The 12,582-nt window shown below is 42.0% G+C and overlaps 1 protein-coding gene across 4 annotated transcripts in view; it reads left to right on the top strand.

The window, feature by feature from the left end:
- htr2cl1 (5-hydroxytryptamine (serotonin) receptor 2C, G protein-coupled-like 1) overlaps positions 1 to 12,582 on the top strand; it is an 81,809-nt gene that overhangs the window by 40,816 nt on the left and 28,411 nt on the right. For 3 of the 4 annotated variants that reach the window (XM_054753096.1, XM_054753094.1, XM_054753099.1), the window contains one exon: positions 4,161 to 4,233. The gene's annotated coding sequence lies outside the window, so the exon portion shown is untranslated. The remainder of the gene's footprint in view (positions 1 to 4,160; positions 4,234 to 12,582) is intronic. The other variant, XM_054753097.1, reaches the window with a different exon arrangement.

Below are 12,582 nucleotides of genomic sequence, written 5' to 3' on the forward strand. Positions count from 1 at the left end.
GCTAAAAAGACACCCAGGCAGGTTTTTGCTTTTGTAGACGACGCACGTACCGTGGTTAATTAAAAAGAGGCGTTAATTGGAGTATTTAGTTTGGTTATTGTGCCTTATTTTCTTCTGTGTGGTTGCCAAAGAAGCGGCCATGTTTCTATGGTGATAAATGGAGCTGACACATTCACCATGGCAACCGTCTCCTCCTTTTTACATCTTTTACCTTTTTACTTTGGAGTTGGGCGTGCCTCCAGGGTGAGTCTACGCTTGCGGCTCCTGCATGCCAGAAGCTTTAAGTCCACATTTGTGTCAGCATCCATTTCCATTAGCGCCAACAGTGTTCTCTCCAAGCCCTATTGATCATGTCAGTGTGTCGTGATCCATCAGCACAAATGGATGATGATGTTCTTAGTTATGTCTTTGCTGCCATTTGAGCAGGTGAAGTGATGGAAATGTGAAGTTTTCAATAATTGAAGAGAACTTTCTCTGGAGCAGCAGGCAGATGTCTAATGGTTTAACGTGGACAGCTTCACCTTCTTAAATACATTTATGAGTTGTACACATCCAGCCCACCAAAACGTTTCATTTTCACCCACCAAACAGCACCCAAATAGTGAAACCATATAGTCAAACTAGGTGCTCGTTTATGCGGTACTTCACTGCTCTGCAGGGGGCAACAACGAGGCGTACTCATCACAATGAAGCACCAGTAGATTGAGTAGAAGAAGATGGCTCTCATTTAAACAAACATGGTGCTATCAACTCTAAACAAATACAAATATATACTGAGAATCTGACTTTTAAAGGGATAGCTGTGATTTTTTGACATGAAGTTGTATGACATCCCCATCAGCTGTGTAGTGCATCAACGGGGACTTTCCCCGCACTTCATCCCGTGAGCCGAGCTCTGGTCAGATTTCGGTGATGAGGAACCTAGTTCTGGTTAATTGGTGGGCCCACTTAAGTAAAGAGTTTGGCTTCTCAAAACAATATGCATTCAAAATATATTTGCATCACAAAAAAAATCGAAAAAATCAGACCTCACAATCACTCAGCGTTACTTTCTCTCCCCTCATATCACTGTGCACTGTGTCCATTGTTGTGTATGTGTTCCACAGATAGGGCGCATCGCAGCGGTCTTCAGTCGCTGTGGCTTCATGTAAAAAAATCCGAACTATCCCTTTAAGAGTGACTGGACTACAAAATACGCAATTATCAAAAATGCAATTGGGAAAGCCAATGTGTTTACCTTTTAAAAATGTCACCGTTGGATGAGAAAAAAACCCGTGGGGGAGATCAGACCCTTGTCTATTTTCCACCAGCCCTCGTCTCACATCTCCTTGGACTTTGTTTCAGAACAGCCACCTTCGGAGAGGAAGACGGTAGTCCTCACAGTTGTTGATGAATTGTCTAAAATGACTGGCTTTGTTCCCTTTGTTGAAATTCCCATGTCCGCAGAAACGGCCGAGGTACTGCTCAGTGAAGTGGTTTCCCAGAGGATGTGGTTTCCAATTGTGGTACCCAATATGTTTCTGTGGTTTGCTGGGGTCCATGGTCAGTCTCTTATCCGTGTTCCACCCCCAGTCCAATAGACAGACAGAGAGGCTCCACTAAGTACTTGAGACACCCTGTGGTGCCCTCATCATGGTCTTGGCCAGCTTTTGTGGATGAAGTTGGTCCACAATACCCTTCATTCTGCATCCACCGGTCTGTCCCCTCATCACATTGTCTTTGGTCGCCAAGCCTCTCTGTTTTCATTCTCTTGTCCAGGGGTGTCGCTGGCCGAAGTGGACAGGGAGGGGGAGACGACAGCAGATATATGACTATGGGTGTTTGTTTCAATAAAGTGATTGTTGATCGACCACCTTCTCGTCATCCTCTCAACGTCCCGGCAAAAGCTACAGTATCGTATACCAACAAAAAGAAGATGTGTAGCCTGGAAGAGATTGCAGCTGTGGAATGTGAGGGTTATGCATTTCCCAGCACGCTTGGCTGTAGTTAAAACAATCACGTTTGACTGTCTTATGCCTCTTAAGGTGTTATCTTGTACAGACATGTTGTAAGAGTTAAAGTAGTGTCGTTTTTAGTGGTGTACAGGTCAATTATTGTTACTTTTGGTCTGAATCTGGCACCCTTAGTGGCCACTTTCAATTTTGTAATGTAATTTTGTTATTATAATAATAGTTGATACTGGAAGAATTTCTTGATTACACCGATCACTGCAAGCAATTTCTTTGTTGAGGTCTGCGATGTCGGCCAACTCAATGCTATTTACCGTCACCTGTCATTCCTCTTCCACAACCCCCCTCTACCTTTGTTCAGTTATTGAATGCATTTTCATTTTAGTTTTACACATTAAAAAACACTTGAAGCATCTCCCTGCTTGAAAAGAAGGAGTAAATTGACTTAGCTTCAGCAGTCTATGCCGCTTATCCTCATTAGGGTCGCGGGGGTATGCTGCAGCCTATCCCAGCTGACTTCGGCGAGAGGCGAGGCTCACCCTGGACTGGTCGCCAGCCAATCACAGGGCACATATAGACAAATAACCATTCACACTCACATTCACACCTATGGACAATTTAGGGTCGCCAATTAACCTAACATGCATATTTTTGGAATGTGGGGGGGAAACCCGGAGAAAACCCACACACGCACAGGGAGAACATGCAAACTCTACACAGAAATGCCCAAGTCTTCCCAATCTCCTGACTCTGTGGCCAACATGCTACCACTTGGCCACCGTGCGGCCATTAGTTACCATGAAAACGAATTCTTTCCAATTTAAAGCAGAGAGAAGAAATCTGCAAATATGCAGGGGAATAAATGCCAAACAGTCAATAGGCAGAGATCTACTGGAGTTGGACCATCATTTTGGGTCTCTGTTGAGATTCCTCGGAGATGTAGACAGGGGTGTTTAGTTGTATAGCCACACGCAGATCCTTATTATTTTATATCTTCATCCATATTGCATCATGAACGTGACGTGACCTCAAGCTGAACCCCTGCTTTGTATAATTAAACAACGTTATGGAATCTTGCAAGGAAGTACTTCCGACTGTCACCCAGGCGCATCACCATGTATTCCAAAATAAACCAAAACGGAAAGGAAGCCATCAGGTCGTTTACACGTGGAGATGTTTGAGCCCTCTGCACTGTTAGGTCTTAATTACTGCAAATTAGGACTTTCTTAATGATGGAGGGGTTGCTGTTTATTGTTGCTCTTTCTGTCTGGAGCGCCTTCATTGGAGTGAGGCACCCATAAGGAACATTCCTTCCAACATTTCCGACAACCGGGGAGCTAATTAGAGCATGAACAGACTTTGTTGTCGCCTATTCAGTTCCATCGCGACAAGTTATGTCAAGGCACTTTCACATGGAGCACTCTTTTCTAATATTTTTACAATATCGCTTTTATCCAGCATAACAACATCTCGGCCTTCTGAAAGAAAAGTCATAAATGGATATAAAATAAATCTACAGGAGTTTGACACAATGTTTGCAGAAACCTCACAAAGGAGCCACAATTATTAATGCTGTACTTTTAACCTTGTCGGCTCTTTGCTATAGTTTCAAGTGTGCAGGAGGACTGGACGATGCTTCTATTACAGGAAAAAAACATGTATTGGTTTCTCTGGAGAAAATAGATTTATTAAAAGGGACTCTTTGCGGCAGGTTCCACCAGCTGCGTAGATGGCGTCAACATTCGAGCATACTGCTAGCATTTAATCCCGACTCTTTGTGTTATGAGTACCCCGACGTAACACATGGGCGCATACTAATCATGTTTATTGTCAGCTAATGAGAGCAATTTGGCAAAGTTTAGCTACTAACATCAGCTATCATTGACTGTAAAGCTGTATCGTAACAACATGACTGCAAATTGTTGATCATTTATTATTTGTGTGTGTGTACGTGCAACGGACATGTACTTGAATACCAGACAGCCGTAAGTGACAGCCATGTTATTTTATTTGTGCAGTATGAAAATTTACGACAATTTTTAAGCAGTTTAATTTGTAATTGTGAAATATTCTGGAACCTTTTTGTACAATCTGTTATTTTAAACCAGTATTGGTGCTTCTTTGATTTTTTGGGTTTAAAATGTAATTTGGAGCAATTTATATAGAGTATCTGACCTTTGTCTTTGTGCTTATTTTTCTACTTCAATGCAGGCAGTATTCTTCAAGACTGACCTCGTGCATGAAGGCTTGGTCCACATAATGACCCAAACAGCGCTCAGCAAAGGTGGGTCTATCAGAACGCACACTCAGATCAAAGCACTTTATTGTACATTTAGTGGCCCCTTAGCCTTAATGTTTGTCTTGAGGACATAACTTTCAAACCTTTTTTGTACCTGGGGGGGATCCAATAATTAGCCCTTTGGTGAATTTTGTCGCATGACTGTCAATGGCATTTGCAGTACCCCCTGTGGTTTTATGGTCAAAATGGTTTTGATTACATGGAAGTATATATGTAATACAGATATCCTCAAAGTTTTGTAATCATTCGACGAATGGTCAATGACTTATGTACGAGTAGTCCCTCTCATGGCCCTGCTAAGGTGTTTCGCTTGATGGCGACCATGTTTTTCAACCATTCTTGCTCAAACTTTACAGTCAGTCCCCAAAAGGTGTGGTGTTTCTGGTGATTCAGATAAACACCCTAAAATTCCAGTGGGTGTTTTGGAGAGCGCATTAACATTGCTCTCTGCCTTGTTAGGTGCATGGGAGCGCTAACCATCGAATCTCCCATTTTTCTGCTCCCTTGCTGCAAGCCATGCCCCACGCAACACACACGCAGGCACATTAATGCCTGCTGGAAAACCGGCATAGACCAGCTACCAGCATGACCAGCATAGACAAGCATATGCTGTTTTTTCGTGCTGGTGACCAGCATAACAGCATGGTCCACCAGCACAGACCAGCATGGTGCACCAGCATAGACCAGCATGGTCCACCAGCATAGACCAGCATGGAAATTATGCTGGTCTAATCAAAATCTGGTCACCCTAGGACAGTGCTTGCCAAATAGTGGGGCAAGCCCCCCTGGGGGAGGAGTGGTGAACTGTCAGAGGGGGCGTGAGAGGCAGGGAGGACTTTCAATATTAGTGCAGACATGCCAAACATGTATGAATTTGTCAAACTCAGCATGCAGTTGGACTCTGGAATAGGCTTGTATGCTTCACTGGTTTCAGTTTCGAGTTCAGTCTGTACAGTACAGATAAATAAATAGATATTATCAGTTTCTCAACAGTATTTCAAATCGGGGGGGCAAGACAGAAATAATTGAGAACCATTGTTGTAGAGAATAAGAATAAGAAGGCATTGAGAATAAGAAGGCATGTAATTACATTTTTCAAAAACTTCAGACAGATCAAATACAGGCTGCAAGTTTGCAGGTCAGTAAAGTGTCTGCTCTAAAGTCTAAGGGTGTTAGCTTACAGTCATGGAAAAAAATTATAAGACCACCCTTGTTTCTTCAGTTTATTGATCCATTTAAATGCCAATACAACTAAAGGTACATTTGTTTGACAAATGTATTTATGATAACAAATATAGCTCATAACAGTTTGATTTAAGAACTGATATCTAGCAGCTTCCATGGTTTTGTTGATAATAACCAAAATCACTTAAGTTCTTACATGTATTGTTATTGCATTGTACTGCAAAAAAATTAACTCTTATGGGCTATTTTTGTTGTCACTGTTATATTTGTACAAACAAAGGCACCTTTAGTTGTGTCAGGCATTAAAATGAACAAGAAACTGAAGAAACAAGGGTGGTTTAATATTTTTTTTTCCATTACTGTACGTGGGAGGGAGATAAGGTTGGGCTACTGCTGGTTAGTGCTAGTTCCGCTTCCAGTCCAAGTCAGTCACACACACGCACACACACACACGCTGTCCAACTAACTGTTAGTAAGATAACGCATCATGTGCAGGACCCCCAGAGAACCACATGGACATATGAAACTTATTAGTATAACAAAAGAAAAGAGGTCATTGATAGCACACATGGAAGGACAAGTGCAATGTAATTGTAATAGCATTTTTCTAACAGGTTTAATAATCACACCGCCAGAAAACTAACATCACAGGCAACACAGTAAGGGTGCATGTTGTAAAAAATGTTCACCTTTTTGTGTGCATCAGCTCAAGAGTAGAAGAGAGACTTATGCAAACAAATACATACAAATTGGGATGGGTTTTTTTTTTGTTCTGGAAAAAATGTATTCGGGACTCCAGTAATTAGCCCTATGTCATATTTTCACACACTTTCTGGAAGTATGTAAATGTTATGTAGCAGCGCCAGTCCCCTGAGCAAGAGTCCCGCTTCCCATCCTAGTGGCCACCATGTTTCCTAATTATCCTCCTCCTGCTGCTGCTGATGTTTGCTCACATAAACACATCCTATTATAGTCTTTACGGTTTGCACTTTGCATTGTAGTCAGATTGCGGTGACTTCTTCATTACTGGAGCGCATTGAGTCATCAGTCTAGCATCTTTAGAGAAGACTTGGGGTTTGGAAAGGTAAATCCTTTTCCCTGGCGGTGTCAAAAAGTGATGATTTTGGTTTCCTTGGGACAAAATGTGTGCACTTCTTGGCAGAAACGGTCCTTCACACTTGTACTCATGTATGGGAACATTTCCACCATGGTCCTCCAGCCCCTACAGCTCTTGCTACTTCTTGCTCACTGGCTCTTGTCTCTTGTGATGATGAGACATGATGTAGGGGGTCCATTTGGCTGTGATGACTCTCATATTGATTCAAAACACACACACGCACTCACACACACACACACATATGTATGTTCTCTCTGAGGGGAAGAGGAGAGAAAGGTCATGTCTCTCAAGTTAATTAGCCTCCACTGGCCTCAGGTCTGGCAGAGCTTTCCTCTCCTCCTCATGCTCCAGGTCCTCCTCCTATCTCGGCCTCTCCCTTCATCCTTCTTCTCGCTGCCACCAAAGCATGAAGGTCAAACACCCGCCGTACGCGCTTGCTATATATGTTCCATTGACTTTTTTCCGCAAGACTTGGCGCAACCACGGTATGTGACCTCCATCTTGAACATGCTCACACGCACACACACACATTAGCATACACTCAGGTACATTCATATCTTTCATCCTAAATCCAGACTTAATTTATTTTGCGGCTGTCGTTACGGCACTGAGTTTAATTACTTCTTTGGCTGTTGGCTCGAGGGGACGATGGTGTGGTTTATGAATGTGCATGCGTGTGCATGCGTGTATGCGTGTGTTAGCCACGCATTAGTCTATCTCAGGGGCCGGCAACCTTTATCATCAAAAGAGCCATTTTGCCTCCTCTTCCAGTAAAAACTAAACGATTGCACAGCTTATAAACTTATAAAAATGTTAATCTTTTTACAATTTTACCTGTTACAACAAAAAAAATTCAACAGAAGTGCAGCGTGCATGTGTAGGCCTACTCTGAAATAATTTAAACACTGAACTCTGGAAGCCTTTTGAGTTGTTCCCACATTTGTGTAAAAATATAGCCAACTTTGACGTAAAAAAGCCCATCAGAGTTCAAATATCTTCATATCAGTGTTGTTTGCACAATACTGTTTACGCCTGGACTGAATTATCATCAATGACCATTCTATTGGTCCAGTCCTTGACTGTCTTTGCAGAGAGGCGTTCTTTCATTTTCTGAATAATTATTAATAAGATAATTCTTACTATTAGAATAATTCTTTTTCAAGTCATAGAATAGGTGCTCTGATAATTTTATGAACGATTCTTTCATGTAATTCTCCATCTGTGAACAGCTTTCCCCCTTACGATCTCATGTGCCCAGCCCAGTGTTGCCAACTTGGCGACTTTCTCAGTAAATCTGGCAACTTTCCAAACCCTCTTGGTGACTTATTTTCTCAAAATAAGCGACAAATTTTAGTGACGTCGTTGGGAGATTTTTCTGGTATTTGGAGACGTAAAAGTGAAAGCACATGTTGCTCTGCGGTTGCTGCCGAGAGGTCCGCCCCGCCGCACAGCAGTCACAAGCAATGAGCGCACAGTCAGCTCCTGTGGCACACGATCCACCTCTCCCAGAGTCACCACCTCCTGCTTTAGACTGAACTCAAAAATCCCTCACCATTTTCTCTCCTGTGAGACTCACTGCAAACACTAGTCTACCTCCCCTTCCCTTGTTCATCCAATCAGCAGTCAGAACACAGTCCAGATGCACTCACGGACTTTTGGTAAGTTGGATAGTTCACAATATTTTTGAAAATGCACGTTTTCCTTCCTTCGGTGTTAAAAAAAATCACGAAGGGAGCCGTGACAAGGAAGCTGAAGATGCAGACCACTGATCTATCTGATAACAAAGTGTGTGGGTCAGTGAAGGACCTCCAAGGCACACACACGCCTCTACCCTCTCTCAGAGCTGCTGCTTATTTAGCATGAAAGAAAGCAGGCGACCCCCCCACCATGTCGTCATGCCAATCATCTCTCTAAAAGTAAAGTAAAGTAAAAATGGAAGAAATTCATCCATCCATCCATTTTCTATGCCGCTTATCCCTGTGCAGCTTTTATAGAAGTATAGATGCACTGGTATCAACTGAAAAGGAGTCATCCCGCAGTGATAATTGTCCAATAGCAACACAAGTGAGTAGTAAGATAATTGTGTCTTGCCTACACAGTCAAGCATGGTGGTGGTAGCGTCATGGCATGGCTGCCGGCGGTACTGTGGAGCTGCACGACTCTGCTCGACGTCACCCCTTCAACCTCGCTGACAGTGGGCGGGGTCGCCCCTTCTTCTGTCACCTGTTGATCGATTTAATAGTCATAATAATTGAGGAGTCAGGTGCGCAAAGAAAATGTCGGTGTTGACATGTTTTAAGCTCGAGTCGTGTTTAATAGCGGAAAAGTGAAAAGAAAGCCCAGGGCAAGGTCATGTGACACAATAAAGCACATTTCCATCAGACTTGTGTGAGATAGCCTTGAATGCCAACGCTGACAAGTGTGAGTCATAAAGGTGCTCACTGTTATGTAAGTAACATTTTTCAGTTGTTTTCTGCTTTTTTAGAGAAACTTTCATCAGCAAGGTCACAGAGCTCTCACAGATCTTTCCTCTCAACTCCGACTCCGCCTCTCATCATCTTCCCACTCTTTGCGGCGACCTGTGATTGGACAGGGTAGAATAAAACATTCGGTGTCACGTACACTTGTATGAGTGTGCTAACAGACTAGAATGGCAGACACCTGAGTCGAGACCTCCATCAATGAGCTTTAATTCAGACACCAGTCAAACCCTGGAACATACGTCCTATCTCATAGTGTAGCGTCATAAATCCTCCTAGTGACAGGTGACACTATCGGCTGACCCTGACATGACTCCATGTAATCCGCCTTTTAATCCTAACTCTGGCACTGGCTCTTATACATCCTATATGACACATCCTGTATGCTTGATGCCGTCCTATTGCTGCTGAGTGCTCCAGATGTCGTTGAGCTCCAGCAGCTGTCTACCATGAGATCATACCTCCTTGCTATACAGTGTGGTCCCTAAATGACGTCTCTAGCTCACAGTGGCAGCAGGCCCATGCTGCAGCTTTGCAGACAATCACAGACAATTACACTCGCCTTGACCCGTTCTCGCGCAGGGCCACGTCCTTCTAGCGCCTCAAGGCTTGTACTGTCTATTTTTATTGACTTTCCTCTTCTTCTTCAGCTGCCCTGAACACTTACGACCACCACAACTACAACATGGGGGTTTCCATTGAAGACTAATGTTTCATTGATTTTAATGCCGACTTTTACTGTAAATGTCATTTTCCAAACTTTTATTAGTAATCTTGACTGCCGTCCCTTGGAAGTTGTACACTCACTGGCTGAAACATTAGGCGCGCAATCTCATGATCTTGCAAAATACATCCCAAAAAATAATCCAAATAGGCATCAAAGGTCCTATATTATAGTATTTTTCAACAATTTAGAATAAGTTTCAGATTGACTGGCAACCAGTCCAGGTTGTACCTTGCCTCTATCAAAAGTCAGCCGGGATAGGTTCCAGCATACACCCCCAACGCTAGTGAGGACAAGTGGCATAGAGAATGAATGAATGAATGAATGAAGATTGAATACACAATAGGCCTGGGTGATAAACCGAAAATGTACCGTTACCGAAATTTACTATGATAACCGATGTTATTTTGCCCATGTCGTTAAATTCGGTGTTTTAATAAAAAAGAAAAGAAAAGTCATTTTTGTCTGTTTTGGCTGTGTGTGCTGGTATGCTATGTTCCTTCCCCTTTAAGACGAGGTACAGCGTGTGGAGTCACGTGACTCCACCCATCCAGCCTGAACAAGATGGGAAACAGACGTGAGGGAACGGCTGATGGTTCAAATGAAGAAGCTGTACAGTGCCCGCATTTCACTCGCTTATGCGCCTACAAATAGAGTAACATTTTGGCGCGTCTGTATGCAAATCTACAAGTCTCCTACTTTTCTTTGGCTCACGTCGGCAACTTGCGTTGACGCGTGACGACATCTCAGTCGTACAAGCTGCACTCACTGACATAGTGCTTTCCCAATCATGTGTTAAAAATCAAACAAATTTCTGTCTGTATTCCTGGTGACGCTGCTCCGAATGTTACACAAATACTTGACTTGAAATTTTTAAAGCCTTTATAAAAAGATGTACATCATGACCAATTATGCAAAATTGACAATTCACAGATAAAGAACAAGATAATTAAAACATTTTAAAAGCGTCTCCAGAGGAAAGCATGATGACTTTGCTGTTGGTAGCACCTTTTAAGGATCCCGTGCTTTATTTGATGTCACTAATAGATGGTCACATGGCTACAAGAACATGTGAAATTCTCTTTTCATTGTGTAAATGATCATTTTGATGATGATTTTCTATCCAGTTTCTAGAGCCAACATGGCACACACATACAGGCAAATAACATGACAATGGATGTCTGGAATTGAATAGAACTGTTAGAAAAATGAGGCAGTCACCATATTTATAAATGGTATTATTATCATTGGAATATGTTACCTGACATGGTTGTGGTAGGTTGGGTTGATATCAACACCGTGCAGTGTGATAAGTGGCCATTAGTAATGTAATTGCATGAGACGTGATGCCAGTCATGCTATGTGTAGCTTAGTACAAGTACATGTGTGTATAGGATGTAGTATGCCAGGGGATGCACCATACATTCATATTTGTGGGCCGCAGACCCAGGGGGATTTATTTTGGGTTCCACAAAGATGATGTTGAGCAAAAGAACACGAAATGCAAAGTCAGTATGAAAACTGTTGTAACCAACCAAAGCACATTATGTAAATGGAGCACTGTTGGCGCTTTTCGGAGGTTTTTCCAGAAGGCTTTTTAGGCGGAATAGGTGCGCCCCATTACGTGCATTATATTTCATTGAAAGTAATGTGTGCCAGGTCAATAAATCAACGAAAAGCAGTTAATTTGCATTTCCTGCAATTATTTTCAGATGGCAAAGATATACAGTGGTCGGGGATTTATCGTGCATTTATCGTTATCGAGCCAAAACTGCCCAATTTATTGCGATATTGATTTGAGGTCATATCGCCCAGCCGAAATGTGTTGTCTAAAACCTAACCTTGATGCTGGAATTTCGAGTTATATATATTATTAAAGCAAAATACAGTTTGCTTTATGCAATAATTGTGATTTTAGAAATAGAGGATTTGTATGTTCTGCATTATGGATTATCCAAACTGATCTTTTTTGCAGTATCTTTAGCAAGTAAAGTGTACTTTATAGTTATTTCCCCATATCTCCACACAATAAGTTAGATATGCTGAAACCAGGGAGCAATAAAGCGTATGGAGTGATTTTTGATCAATATTTATTCATTATCGAAGTATTTGTCGCCACTATGTTGTATATTTTTGAGATTTCCAGCTCATCTTTTCATCTATAATGACACCCAGAAATTTGTTTTCGCTCACCCTGTCGATATCCACGCTATCAATTTGTATTTGCGTATATGCATCCTCTCTGCTATTGCCAAATAGCATTATCTTAGTTTTACTTCAGGGATAGTCTGTTTTTATCAAACCATGTTTTTATTATAGTCATTTCATCTGTAACTTTTTTTGTTAGCTCTCAAGAACAGAAGGCAGTAGTATTGTCTGCAAATAATACTAGCTTTTGGTCTTTCGGGACTTTACAAATGTCATTTATATATAAGTTGGACAGTTTTGGTCCCAGTATTGACCCGTGGGGTACACCGCACAACATATTTAAGCGTGCTGAAGTATATTCTCCTAGCTTCACATATTGCTTCCTGTTGGCTAGATACTGTAGCTTTGAACCCAATTCAACACTAAACCTCTTATTCCATACCTTTCTAATTTTGTAATTAGGATGTTGTGGTTAATTATATTAAAAGCTTTTGTCAAATCCAGAGATACTGCAGCTGCGGACTTTCTGTGGTCCATAGCGGTGGTCATTTCCTCTGCAATTTCAATCAGTGTCATGGAAGTCGAAATGTTAGCTCTCTATCCGTAATGGCTGTATATTACTTTTATATTTGTCCAAGCTGTTGTTGAAAAGTTCAAAGATTTTGGAAAATTGTGGTAAT

This window comes from Dunckerocampus dactyliophorus, chromosome 15 (assembly GCF_027744805.1).
Source record: "Dunckerocampus dactyliophorus isolate RoL2022-P2 chromosome 15, RoL_Ddac_1.1, whole genome shotgun sequence".
In the NCBI taxonomy this organism is placed as follows: domain Eukaryota; kingdom Metazoa; phylum Chordata; class Actinopteri; order Syngnathiformes; family Syngnathidae; genus Dunckerocampus; species Dunckerocampus dactyliophorus.